Raw genomic sequence first — 14,452 nt, 5'->3', positions numbered from 1 at the left:
AATTTAACTTTCAAAAGTGTTAAGTAACTTCAAGAATATTAAATAACATCGTTTAATGTGTCTTCTTAGATCATAAGATATACTTTTTACTTATGTATCTAATGAAAGTGTCCTATCTTTGAACTTATGTAATGTTTTATCCTTTGTGAATTTGACTAAGTTTTCTTGAGAATTATTTTCCTTTAGTTGTAATAAATTTGATTATTTTTTGTGTTATTGTGTTTTGCTATTGAAGTTGTATCAATAAATTCAATTATGTCAAGTAATTTTGGCAAGATAATATTGTAGAAAATGAACACATTTACCAAATATTTTAATTAATATTTCTTTAAATTTACAAAAAAAAATCACAACTAAAGGAGTACACATGTAAATCACAAAACATACCACAAACAAAACTATTATAGATCATTCTTTTACAAAGACAAGCTTAGACTCTACTTGATATGTAAGAAGACTCCATCAGAAGACTTCCTGGAGGTCTTCTAATGCATTATATTTTAGAAGACTTCCGAGAAGACTTTCCATAAATCTTCCAAAGTCTGATCGAGATCTAAAAAGCATGTATATCAAATCCAGATCTGAAAAACCTGCATATCATATCAAAAAACGTTTAAATGACTTAAAACAGAGAAAATAAGTGGAAAATTAGATATATATATTTTTATAGAACGCACAAAGTACATATCCAAGTAGAAGATGAGAACCATCTGATTAAAAACCTGAAACAAAAAAATAGATTAGTGAGAAAGACATGAGACAAATATGAAAAATTCATATAAAGTTTAGTGTTTTCAAATCAAAGAGATTAAAGTGGGTTTGAAGAGTTTTAGTTTGGAAAAAAGTTATGAACTTTATGCAACAAAAGATTATCAAATGAAGAAAAATCAGACATAAAAACTTACAAAAACGCCAAGATCTGTTATGAAAGGGAGACATGAGAGAAGACTTCGTCAGAAGACTTTCTGGAAGTCGTCTAGAAGTTTTCTAGCCCAGAAGTTTTCCTGATTTGAAAAACCTGCATATCCAAATCCAGATCCGAAAAACCTGCATATCCAAAAATATTCAAATGGCTTAAAAATAGAAAAAATTAGTGGACGATTAGATAGATCTACCTTTATAGAACACATAAAATATATATCTAAAATTAATAGATATACCAATAAATGAGTGGAAGATAAGAACCATGTGATGAAAGCATGCAAAACTAAGATAAATTAGTGATAAAAACATGAGACAAAAATAATAAATTGATATAAAATTTGATGTTTATAAGTTCAAAGAGATTAGAAAGAGGTTAGAGAGTTTTAGAATGAGAACATTATATTTTTGTTGCAGCCAGTTGAAAAGGAGGAGAGAGAATGTGTAAATTTTTCTTATATTGGGAAACACAAAATTCAATTAGATTAAATATTTTCGATTCAGAAAATACTTTCAAGTAGTAAGTCTTCTAATAGAAGACTTCCTGGACGACTTACTTGTAAGTCGTCGTAAAGACTTCGGTATTTTGAGCAGGAAACAAAAATATTTTTAGCGGAAAACTAAAAAAAATTTAGTGGGAAGCTAAAAAAAATTTTAGCGGAAAACTAAAATAGAATACTTCCTAGATGACTTACATGTTAGCCGTCTAGACCCTAAACATAACCTCTAAACTAAATTAACTAACTAAATACTTCATAAAATCAAATTAAACTTAAAAGTGTTTCATATACACATAAATAAACACATATATGTAAAAATTTAATTTTTCAAAAAAACATTTATGTTTTCCAAAATCTACCCCTAAGAATACATACAATACTACAACGTGTGCTGTCAAATCATAAACCAAAGAATATCATGATTAACTACTTTCACTCATATATATTGAAAACTATTCAATTTTATTATATCTTAATTTACATCACTTAAAACTGTTTATAATTACATGGTTTTAATTTTTCACTTGTCAAAATATTTTTTAAACAATTTATAAAATTTAAGATCAACAACACCAGACGACTTCGACTTCCAGTATTTCCTAAGATTCAGATTACTTACCAGAGCTATATTCGTAAAAATGAGTTTTGGTTTTTTGTTTGGTTACAAAAGGCTGGATATATTTTCACAAAGCTTTTAAATTAGTTTTGGATTCGATTCAAATTTGAGTATAGGTTAGCATTTCAAATCAAGTTTTGAGTAATTTGGCAAATTTCCCAAATTTGAATAGGTAATTTTGAGTTGCGGTTTTTTATTAATAATATGAACACGATGTAATTTTTCATAGGGTTTCGTTATTTATATACTTACAAAGGAAACTAATAGTTTAAGTGTCACTCTTTGGGAAATGTATTTTAGGTTGAAAAAAAAAACAGGACTTTGTAAGCAATTTTGAACTTGACAAGATCATGCGGTCCAACGCTTCAACTTTTGTGGACCATATTGATTTGGTTGACATACGCATGCATATTGGTTAGTAACATTTTGGGTGGGTAGTAATTATACTTTTTTTTTTGGTAAAAGGTAGTAATTATACTTGATTGATACTTTACATTTAAGCACGAGTGTGTGATAAGGAAATGACTTATACTTCAACCCCCCCCCCCCCCCCCCCCCCCCCCCCACCCTTTTGCTGGTCAGATATATGATTGTACTTGTCAGGTACATCTATAAAGTATAAACACAGTTATACTTCGGTCACTCCGGTCTAATTTCTCAACTATGGTCCACTAATGAGATACCTAAAATATGAAATTACATAAATGCAGTGGACCTAATTGTAAGTGTCAACTAATACTTACAGAGGTGAGAAAGATAGTCCAAAATGATGGTCTTTGCAACTTTGAAAGTTCATTAATTACATACGAGCTGACACAATATATTTTTCCACATACGCATCATAGATTATTAACCTCGGTCCACGATTGAATGATCTTTTTTGTGGGTCTCTAAATCAAGGTTGCCAACCCCTATTATGTTAAAACTAAAAGTCAACCGGCCGGCAACAAAAAGCTTGAATTCTTTACTTTTTTTTTTTATTGAATCTTTTTAATGTTGATAGGCTCCATTTTTGGCAAAATCAATAGGTTTACTGCACTTGGGGATTGTAAGTATATACAGTATAATGTGAATATACATGCAATAACCAAAATTTATACTAATATACGTGTTTGTTAATGAACTTAATTTACAACAAGTCAATAGATAAGAAATGTTCAAAGAACGTGGTAAGACCATGCATGTAAGTTAACCAGTACGTAACGTAATCACGTTTAAGTGGTGCTGCGTGCAAATGGAAGTATTGGCCCTTTATATTTTCAACTTGTAAGTTCCTTACAGTATTTCCTGCGAAGTTGCCTACCTCGTCGACTTATAACGAATAGATATTCGAATGTTGCTGTTCAATATTGGTCACCGATATATATGAGGATCTATTCGCAGTCTCGTACTTACATTTTATTTTTAAATACTATTGCACATAATTTATTCATTAGTATTTTAAAGACTCTCTATTGGCTTCTGGATCATACGTACATGATTCAAATTAAACAGCTAGAAGCCGAGTACACATTACAACCATGTGCTTTAAAATCTTGATTGACCGCACAACCGTACGAATGATTATTTTTATTTTTATACATATAAATATTTGATTTACCTGATTAGTGGTATATAATTTTAACATTTACCATATTATTAATAGTTTAATATAATATTTTCAAACATAATAATTTTATAATTTGCATGCAGTAATTTAATTTATTGTTTCAAATTATTAACAATATTTCTCTTATTAAAACATGAACACTAACTAAAACCTTACATTATATGATATTTATGACATATTATGTTTAATTTAATATTAGCTTTGATATTAATTTCCTTACAGTTATACTTTTATTTTAGATTTTGGTCACACATATATGTTAATAAAATTATTTGTATGAATTAAATCTTTGACTGCATACACTATTAAATAAAATTTATAAAACGTCCACTTCATTTAAATTATTAAACCGGAAATTGCAATGTGTTTGTTTTTGTTCTTTTAAACCTGAATTTTCTCTTTATTATATATGTTTTTGAGGTTTCTTATGTTGTCTATTGGTAATTTAGACTTTTCTACCACAAAGCTCTTGGATTATTTACAATGAATTTTTCAATGTTAAACTTTTACTTGCAATTCTTCATCTATCATACATCATATTATATAATTAACACTTAACCCTACAAATACATTTGATAATAAACATACTGAAAATAAAAATATTCACATGAAATATATTTTTTCAACCATTCATCTGTAATTTATGTTAATGACATAAATTGGTATAATATCTATTGCACTTTCAAAATTGCATAAAATAAAAGAAACAAAATCAATTACACTAATGAATAATATATAAATGCCGCCTATATAAAAATAAGATTGGTAATGTTTTTTTTTGTAAACAAATCAGCCATATACTTATATTATTGAAGAATAAAACTAAACCGGTCACTATATTTCATAATAGAAACTGAATTCACTTTCAGAATAACATTTGTAGACTGATCATTCATATTGATAGCATATTTTCAACAGTGTGATACAAAATTCTAAATTAACAAATTTTAACTGTTAGAGATGAAACATTTACTTGAAAGTATTATGTTAAATTAATATCAGAAATTTAATACAAAATTTTACATGAGTTTAATATAAGTACAAAATTAATTAGATACTTAAAGTTTATTTTAGTAAAAATGAAATATACATTTATTGTTTAAATAGTTACAAAATTAATTAAATATTTAAAAGGTTTGTTTAAGTGAAAGACCAAATATATATTTATATTTTTTAAAAATACGAAAGTAATTAAATTTTTTAAAATGTTTGGTTCAATGAAGAATGAAATATATGCTTATATTGTAAATAAAAAGATATGAAAAGATTTTATTCAGATGTAATCAGAGAAAATATGGGAATATCTAGGATGGTTAAAATAACTCAAATATGTATACAAAAATTCATTAAGTAATTTTCTAAGGATGGTCAAACTTGAAAAATAGCACATGAAATAAGGTTGTGACTTCTATTTTAATAGAATATACTAGATGATAACCCGCACACATGCGCATAATGAGTTTTTATACTAATATTTGGTCATTAAATGGTTTTAACATTTGCCACACTACATTTTTTATCAATTGTAAAATGACGAATACAAATGTTGGCAACTTAACTGTATCATCATTGTTGAAGAGTGAACACATCACAGCTCATTTTAATTATTGTAGGACTTTATATGCACAAAATGAAATTCAGTTTTGCGGCTGACACAAACACCAAAACTAGATACACAACATCTATTTTAAAAATGAAAGTGTATTAGGTTTTCTTCTCTCAATTTGTTTACTATTGACTCTCCATAAGTGATTTCATTTTTATCTCAATAAAATTGTGCTTTCGTTCTCATTTATGTTTCACTGATATGAGTTTTGCTTCTTTTTTAACTTCTTTTGTGAATTCGGTGAATTACATAAGTGTCCATTTAAAAAGATTGACATTTATGAAAATTAGTTCCACTAAAGATACACATCTAAGAATCAAGTTTTTGAAGAAATCACTGGCAAACTCTATTCATAGGTTAATGTTCAAATCTAATATATCAAAATGCTATGTAATATAAGTGTAGACTCAAAATGTCTGTCTAGTATATATTCAACAGTTCGATCTAAAAATCATCTAATTCTATAACAACAAAACAAATTACTTATTTTATTAACCTACGCTTTTGAGGTTTAGTTACTTAAGATTATACCGATAAAAATAAATAAATAAATATATATATACATATATATATATATATAATACTTATAAACTATGTATAAACTAAGAACTGTTTGATTTATTAAATGATAAACCAGAAAAACTTATAATAAATAGTTCAAATCTCTCATTCTTACAATTATAATAGCTAGATAGGATGTTAGGGAGAAACAAATATCAGACGAATGATCAAATCTCTCATTCTTCAAAAAAAACTCAAAAGGAGGTGATTGGAATCTTGTCATGATATTTCATAAAAAGCTTTTTAGGAATAAAAATCAAGACTAAATGATCTAATCTGAATGAAATAAATAGTGCTTCCAATATTAAAAATCACTTCCATTTGAAGAAGTGTATTTCTGTGATTGTCAGGATCAAATAACATATTAGATACCACATATTTTTTAAAAGAAAATGTATGCATAGAACTATATACATTAGAGTAAGCACATAAATCATAACCAATACCTTTTGTTTATTTACTATCATATTTTTGGTGAATAAATCAAAACAATCATTTTATTTACTTTATATGATATATAATTAAACTTTAGTGATATTGACATATATATATATATATATATATTTTTTTTTTTGATAGCAAGACATTCACAGATTCATATTGACTCTGTAAACCAAATCGGCAACTCTGCATCCATATGAACGACGAAAGACGGTTGTTTCCTAGCACTACGTGCCAAGCTATCCGCCCTTAGGTTCTCCGTTCGGGGTACATGGATGACGTCTGAGTTGATGAAGCTTTTTCGTAAAAGCTTGATATCTTCCAGGTAGCTTTCAAATGCTGGTCATTCTTCTGGTTCCGAAACCATCTTCACCAATTGAGAACAATCCGTTGCAAACGTAACCTGAAACTGTCGTAAGTTCTTCATACATTCCATTGCCCAAATCAACGCCTCCACCTCCGAGTGAAGAGGTGATAGACACGCCCTTACATTCCTTGCTCCCAATAAACCATCAAAACCCGGTAAGGTACTATACCATCCTTGTCCCGAAAATAGTTCCTTCTCTTTCCACGAACCATCTATAAAACACCATCGTCCTGTAGTTTCTAATATAGGTCTGGTCTGCACTTGCCTCTCCCTTCTTTGATCAGTGATTACCTGTGCTTCAGCCCAAAGTGTCGATTCTACTTCTGCTAATCTAAGTGTTTCCCTTGTATCAATATCCAGATTACTAAAAACTTTATTGTTCCGACCTTTCCATATATACCATAATATCCATGCGAATTGGTGGTCATCCATCTTTGGAGTAACTCTCCAAAAAAGATAATCCATGTTACCAAAAAACGAACAAGTAGGAAAAGAACTTGGATTCGATGGTATTTTAGATAATGCCCACACTTGACGTGCTGGAGGGCATTCAAAAAATACATGATTTATTGATTCCTCCGGGTCTCCGCATCTAGAACAATAAATATCCCCTTGTAGTCCTCTCCTCCGAAGATTCTTCATTACCGCTATACAACCGAGGGTATTTTATATATATATTTTTTTTATTGTGATTATTATTGACACTTCCTACTCATATGATTTTATTAATATTTGTATATTTTCTGTTACAAAAATTTAAACCATTAATCACAAAACTTTTAATATTTTTATATAGTATGTAATTTATTTTAAATGATAATATATATATGTGAATAATTATGAATGAGACTCCATATTCATACAATTTAAGATCATTTGTATCTTGCTTAAAAAAAATTAAAACATTGATCACAAAAATTTCAATGTGGGACTTTTAACATTTTTAATAATTTATAGTCATTTTAAAAGAATTCAAAATATAACATATAATAAAAATTTCATTATTTTTTTATATGCTTAATGTGATTTTTTAATTTTTTTAATAATATAAATTTAAACAAAAAAGAGAGAGGGTACAAAAGTGTTATCAAATATGTATTATTCATAATAATTAATTGTCATATATATGTTAATCATATCAGGTAATTTCGTAGCTTTTATTTAAAGAATGAATTGAGAATATTTTTTTGTACACTACTAATCAATTTGATAATTAGTTTAATAAAAATATAATATTATATTTAGATGAACCAACTTATTTTTCTAAAGATTATAAGAATCATCCTAGTGATGTCATATGGTTAGGAAAACATGTTGTAATGCTCCAAGATTAATATAGAGGGGATAAATGATAACAATCAATTTTGTTTCTTAACCGGAAAGTTTAATATTCAATTTCCAAGTCCAGTTGTCAAATTTCAAATAGTTTAAGTAATATCTTAAAACGAAGTGTCTAATGAATAAATTTGTATACTCGACTAGATTTTACTCTGCCACTAGGCTTTTCTATCCCTGCATACAAGCATGCTTTGAATTGATTTTTCAACCTAAGTAAATGCGCAACTCACTCAAAGTAACCATCTGTCCACAAAGTAATCCGAAAACTAATGTCAACTAGGGGTGGGCATTTCGGTTTACTTTCGGGTTCGGTTTGGGTTCGGTTTGGTTTGAGTAATTTAGGTTTTATAAAACTCAAACCAATTAAAACCAAAGTAGCTTTGGTTTGGGTTCGGTTCAGTTTGGTTTGGTTTAGATTTAGTTCGGTTTACATTATTATGGTCTAGTTTGGTTCGGTGTAGTTTGGGTTGGTTATAAAATATGAAGGCATCAGTTTTATACTTTTATTATAAAATAATCAACTCATAAACGATAGAGTGAGAATATAAAAACTTATGCTACATGATTTTATATATAATAGTATTATTTGAATCGTATTTATAATTTTTTTTAAAGATATGAAAGTTATGAAAAAATGAAAAACGAAACTTTAACTAAAATTTGCAATATATTAATACATATATATATCATATATATTTTTACTATATATATATTGGATTATTGGTTTGGTTCGGTTTGGTTCGGTTTAAACCTAAACCAAACCAAACCGTTCGGGTTGAGTAAAACATGAACAAATTGGGTTACATAAAGAGCACGGTTTGGTTTGGTTCGGTTTAACTTCGGTTTGGTTGGTTCGGTTTGGGTTTTTTGCCCACCCCTAATGTCAACTGTGAGGACAAGATTTGATGCATGGTTGCACCGGTGATAATTAATGGAGCCGGAAAGCGGGGACAAATCACTTCATCATTTTTTTTTAACGCTGATTTATTAGAATATTACAATTATAAAAAAGATTATACAGACGATCTGACAACCAATAATATTACATATTTTATGAAGATCTACGTCTAACTGCATCATCAGATCCGTCCTATGAAAATTTACGTTTCACCAAGTTTACTTGCACCATGTTGAAGATTTCTTGTAAGTCTTTCCTCCATAGCCTGCATAATTATTTAATAAATTATTTTTTTCCAGGAATTAAAATCTGGACATGATGATATAGAAGCATTAATGAACTCTTACTCAAATAACTAGACTAAAGAGGCTTCCACATTAATAGACTTAGTCAAACCATTGGATTAAGGAAACTTCATTAATGAACTCTTAATCAAACATTAATTAACAGACCATCATTTATAACTGGACAAATTTTCTCCCTATGAAACGACTTATTCTTGGGTTCACCCCCTAGAGGAACCAACCAATAGGATTATGTTATTTCAAATTTGATATCTTTTATAAAAAGAAACAAAATATTGTCAAGTTATATTATGTTTTTAAAATAAAAAGATAAAAAAAATAAAAAATAAAAATAGTAGTAATTACAAAAAAAATATTTTTAAGAAAAAACTAAACCCTAAATCCTAATCCCGAAACCCTAAACCCTTGGATAAACCCTATACACTTGGATAAATCATAAACTCTAAATTAAAAACACTAAACACTAAAACACTCAAGGGTCTAGGATTTTAGTGTTTAGTGTTTTTGATTTAGAATTTATGATTTATCCAAGGGTTTAGGGTTTACCCAAGGGTTTAGGATTTACCTAAGGGTTTAGGATTTACCTAAGGGTTTAGGATTTCGAATTTAAGGTTTAGGGATTAGGATTTAGGGTTTAGGGATTAGGATTTAGGGTTTAGTGATTAGAATTTAGGGTTTAGTGTTTTGCTGACGACGTTAACAATATTTTAAAAAAAATCTTTTCTTTTGTAACAACTATTTTTCTTTATCTTTTTATTTTAAAAACATAATAACTTAACAATATTTTGTTTCCTTTTTTTAAACATAATAACTTAACAATAGCTCCTCTGAAACTTGCTTTACAAATATCAAACGCCTATTTTTCTTGTGAGAAATGAAAAGGATATATGAAAATTAAAATGTAAAATAAATCTTTGTAGTACACAAAATAAAAAGAAAACTCATGAAAATGTGCTTACATCATATTTTTGAAAAAAAAAATTTATCTTGCTTTATAAGGTCCATATTTTTGTTAATACTCAGTTTTTAGAATAGAAAAAGAAAGCAACAGTCATGAAATATGTTTACATCACATTAAAAAAATATTTGAAAAAATAAAAATTTAGAAAAATATTTTGTTTTTTCTCTAAACTCCATAATTTTTATTCTACGTATTATAATAAATATTCTTAATATTCAATTTTTTTAAAGGAAAAACACCCAGAAAATTTAGTTACCTCACATTTTGAAAAATCAATATTGTATGAAAAAAATATTTGTTTTCTTGTTGCATAAAGTCATAATTTATATTCTACATTATAAAGTCAAACACTTATAACGATTGTTCAGTGTTCTATTAAAGTTTTTAATTTATATTCTAGCATTTTCTCTATTTTAATAAGCATAAGACATAAACATTATATAAGAAGGAAAAAATAAAGAAACACTCATGAAAATATGTTTACATTATATTTTTGAAAACCAATATTCGAGAAACTGTTTGTTTTCTTATTCTGTAAAGTCCATAATTTATTCTACGTTCTTTAATTTATATTTTACACATTAATACAAATATCTTAATACTTAATTATTGAAAAAATACCCATGTATGAAAAATTCTTTACATCGCCATTTTTAAAAATCAAATTTGAAAAATAGTTGTTTTCTTGTTTTACAAAGTCCAAAATTTGTATTATACGTTCTAGGTTGCGTCAAAATGTGTGTTTGCTATTTCTGTTCTATTTTACTAAATTTTAAATTGTATTATATGTTTGTTCAACATTCTATCAAATTTGAGAAATTATATCCTAGCATTTGTTCTATTTTATTCAGCATATGATATATCTCTAATTTTTGTATGTTCCACGTTATTTGAAATAAATATTCTACAGGTTTGTATTGTGCTATAGACTTTAGAATCCGGAGAATACATAGTTCAAAAAAAAAAAAACTTCGGAGAATACACCAAGGTGGTTGGTATGATTCGTGGTGAGTGTAAAAACTTAGCTGTTCAGTGGATAAACAAGATTCGAACGAGAAGGCGGTTCAAATGATTGAGAATGCTTCAACCAATGTGGATACCTTTTCGAGCCTTCCCCTAACAAAGTTCACATGTTGAAGAAAAGAGGTGTTTACTTCCTCCTAAGCCACTTGGATCTGCTGCTGTTATAAAAGAAACTCATGATACCAATAAAGAGATCCCAATAGTGGATATAATTCCGTTGTTGCAAAACACTCCTAGTACACATATCAACCACTTGGAACCAAACTCACAATCACCTTCTGCCCACAAAGTCCACGAGACTCCAAAAAACTCTTCTGTTACTACTCATTCCGAAGATGCAACTTCTGGTCCGATGACACATTCGCATGAGGTACATTCCACCTCTTGCTCAAAGTTTGGTACTACTTTACCTATGTTAGCAAGCCACAACCGCTGCGCCCTTTCAGTCACAAATTATATAAGAAATTCCATCACAAGCTAACATTTTGGAAGTCTCTGACGCTTCTGAAAATGAGCAACCAATTGGTCCTCGCTTGCCTATCACTCAAAACCAGCAGCATTTCCATATGGAGCCGGAGAGTCCTCTCCCTTATGGGAAAGAGAATGGTTTAGATGTGGTTGGAGAAACTTCTAGTTATAATTAAACTAGAGGAGGAAGAAGACCAATAAAACCAATTTAAAAATTTCAAGATATGTAATGGACAAATGTTAGTGGAAGGGGTAAAAAAGGTCGACGCGACCGACGAAACCATTTCCACTAGTTCTTGTCTTCTTTTGTTTTCTTTCCTATTAGGATTCATTTATGGATCCTTCACTAGGGTTTTGCTTTAACCCTTTTCTTGTTGCAAATTTTTTTCAAATTTATGAGTGAAAAGTAGTACTTATATTACTTATGCATTTTAATTTGAAAGCCGTTTACAAAAAAAAAAATTCACATGTTGAAGACATTTTCAAAGTGAAAATTTCGACTGTAAACAAGACAACAGAAGATAATGTGAAGTTAGCTAGGTATCTAAAATCGATAAAGATCTTGAGCTTAAAAGAACCAACATACAAAGCAAAGCAAAAAAATATTTTACATAAGACTAGCAAATCCCATATATATTAAAGGAGAAGCATTTGCAATAAATATTTTCAAACACACATTGACACACGTCAGCTTTACAATCATTTTAATTTTAGAATGCTTATGTGTAAGTTTCACAGTCATTTAGCAATTAATATGTTCACACACTAATTTTCTTAAGTCTATCGCAGACTTTTTAATGTGATCACACACTTTTTTTTAATCAGCTCATTTTTAGTTTTTTTTTTTAATTTTTAACATTTTTATTAGTGAATTGAAGTTCTTTTCAGGCAAGAACTGAATAATATCATTGTTGAAAGTAATAAATTATAAAATTATTAAGATTCACATCAACAAAAAAAGTCGGAATGAGAATGTGTTTAGAAAATGAAAGTTTTGGTATCTTGCCGAACTTGGCCATGATTGAGGTTTATGCATACAAAAGCAACAAATAATTGTGATTGATTATGAATTAAGAAAACTGAGGTGGAAAATGCAACATACAAAGTTAGATATTTAGTTTAGCCAAATATTGTTTTTCCTTACAAAGTTTTCAAATCAAACCAAGAATTATAAACATAATCAGATAGTTAAAAAAAAAATCAAAATCTGAAAAGCTTTAAAAGCTTTAAAAGAAAAGAAAATTCGTGAAATGTATTGAAAAGCAGAATTCATGTACCAAGTCAAGATATCACATTATTTTCAACGCAACTCTAACCTATTTCACTTGATTGTATCATATTTTATTATATTTACCAAGAACTTTCTATAAGAAAATATACGTTATTGGTAATAGACTACGTCAATTTTGTAACATGTCTAATGACACGACGCCCAACCATTTGTATTGGTATTCTTAAAGTATGATCCAATAATTGCGTAGGTAAAATAAGTCCAACATATTACATTTATTTATTTTTTATTTATATTAGTAGATCGAAACTAAGTCTGGGTAAAATATTTAGATCTGAAGAACCAAACCGAACTTGATTTAAAAGTAATACAAACACAAACTAAATTTGATTAAGTACACAAATGGATGTGAAAGTTTAATATCCGGATAACCAGACTCGAATCCGATCCAGACTGCAATATTTTGGATACCAAAAATATCTAAAATACAATTATGTACTTAAATAAATTAGTTATTTTAAATTTTATATCTATTAGATATTTATTAATATGAAAATATCTACAAAAAATATGTTCAAAATACTAAATATATATTATTTTTCTCCATCTAAATATTTAAATTGAACTATTTTTTATGTAAATTTAAGTATTTAGGCTTACATTTTTTCAAATTTTTATCTTTTATATTATATTAATTTTCGGATTTTGAGGATTAAGTATATTTGAATTTTTGTTAAAATACTTTTCCAAACTCGAATACGAACCGAACCTGCAATGATATGAACCAAATCCAAATCAAAATTTGTAAATATCTGAATCATATTTATATTTCTAACTCTAAAAATTTGAAATTTGAATAGATCATCTCAATCTGAACGAATATCTTAATGTCATCCCTTGAAAAGACTATACGACAAATCTCTTATTATAACGTAAAAAAAATATTTTAATCAATTATTTCACTCTGCCCAATTACTACCTAGTCTTTATGTTAAGTAAGAACCCTCGATAAATTTTTGGTGATGAAATCAAGAGCACTCCCGGTCTAACATTTTTATTTTTTTTATGCAACATGCCATAAACATTGGTCGGTTTATCTGCCTATATATGCTCCGGACCGGCCATGATCAAGAGAGTGGTTCAATCTGTTTTGTAGATGATAACATGTGGCCAGATTATGATCATCGTGCTTTAACTTGCAATGCAATATTTTCAAACTAGGATCAGCCCGCCCTACGGGCGGGATGTAAATTTATAAATAATAAGTTTTAGCTCAATTTATATATTTTCATATATAATTAAAAATCTTAGGTGTTTATATCATTAATTATTAGGTTAGATAAATCAATTATTCAGTTTTTCTAAATACATTACTTTTAAAGATTATTTCAAATTTATATTTTTTTTTATCTTTGCTAATTTCTTTTCATGAAATGTAAAAACAGTTTAAACATTTTTAAAGTTATAATAAGATGTAAATTTTTGTTACACCACGAAACAGTTATGAGGAAAAGATTATTCTTCTTTACATAGATTTTGCTTAGCTAGCTATGAGGTAAAAGATTATTCTTCTTTACATATAAAAATTATTCGATCTTTACTAATTT

The sequence above is a fragment of the Brassica napus genome, chromosome A9 (assembly GCF_020379485.1).
Source record: "Brassica napus cultivar Da-Ae chromosome A9, Da-Ae, whole genome shotgun sequence".
NCBI classification, from domain to species: domain Eukaryota; kingdom Viridiplantae; phylum Streptophyta; class Magnoliopsida; order Brassicales; family Brassicaceae; genus Brassica; species Brassica napus.
Note: the sequence above shows the minus strand (reverse complement) of the source record.